The 1136-nt window shown below is 40.0% G+C and overlaps 1 non-coding gene across 1 annotated transcript; it reads left to right on the forward strand.

The window, feature by feature from the left end:
* The first annotated feature begins 494 nt into the window (after positions 1 to 494).
* On the forward strand, positions 495 to 600 carry LOC144457285 (U6 spliceosomal RNA). The gene has a single exon (XR_013486603.1). It is a non-coding gene; the product is annotated as a U6 spliceosomal RNA (small nuclear RNA).
* The last annotated feature ends 536 nt before the right edge of the window (positions 601 to 1136 follow it).

The raw sequence follows: 1136 nt of genomic DNA on the forward strand, positions 1-1136 counted from the left end.
TAAATGCCCCCACTGAGCAGAGAAATACTGAGTAAGTGCTGTGTTCTCTATTTTTCTCAGAGAACAGTGACTTCCTGTTGTTCAGTTGCAATTCTCTCCATTGAGCAGAACTGACTTAACAAAGGAATATATAGATTTGCAGATTTACCCAACCAGAAATTAGTTTTGAGTCCCTACCTACTCTGTGGTTAAACTTGTCATTCTCTTTGACCTTGTTATATGTCAGTGAGACCTAGTTACTAGCCCCTAGCATAATGGAGTTGGTTCTCCACAGGAACTAACAATGCAGGCTTGGATACCACAAACAGTTTTTTTTCTTTAATTTTGTTTTACTCAGCATGGAATCAATAAACAATTAACACTACATAATATCAAGTCAATACATAATAAAAATCTACCAATTGACTGTGAGCCACCTGGTCTTCTAGACTCTGGAAGTTTGCCAGACATAGAATCAATCTGGATCCAAGAATTCTAGAAAGTGTACTGCTTAAGTGCTTGCTTTGGCAGCACATATATTCAAATTGGAATAATACTGAGATTAGTATGGCCTCTGCACAAAAAAAAGACATGCAAATTTGTGAAGTGTTCTGCTAAAAAAAATGAGAAATGTACTTCTTGAGTTTGTTTATTTCTCCCTGGCTACACCTCAGAATAGTAGGCAGATTGCCTGGGTGAGCATAACTGGTGTGGAGGCTTGCAAAAATGGAGATTCTCAAGACAAGCTTACCGATCAGAAGCAAAGACTATAGAAGTGGAAGCAGGCATTGTCAATGTGAGAAGACTATTGCTGTGGAGGTTAGAGTGATCCAGTTAGAGATATCTGAAAGAAAGTTGGAGATACGAGATTAAAGGTCAACAGATAGTTTGGGGCCAGTTAGGTAGATTTGAAAATCTTCAGCATGTAGTTGATAATTAAATCCATGTAGTGTAAGAGTATTCAGGCAAATCTAGAACTTCTGGTTTAAGGGTTTTCTGAGTCCTTTTTAGGGATGCTTTCCACCTGCCACCCAACTCCCGCCTGAGGCTCCAAGAAGCTGTGGCATGTGCAGTGGTCACACCCTGGCAGAACCATTTCAGCAGAAGGCCTAAACCAGGTTGAGGATAACTGACAGGCTTCAATTCCATAGGTGAGT

This window comes from Phascolarctos cinereus, unplaced genomic scaffold, assembly GCF_003287225.1.
Source record: "Phascolarctos cinereus isolate Bilbo 61053 unplaced genomic scaffold, phaCin_HiC Scaffold_4;HRSCAF=312, whole genome shotgun sequence".
Classification (NCBI taxonomy): Eukaryota; Metazoa; Chordata; class Mammalia; order Diprotodontia; family Phascolarctidae; genus Phascolarctos; species Phascolarctos cinereus.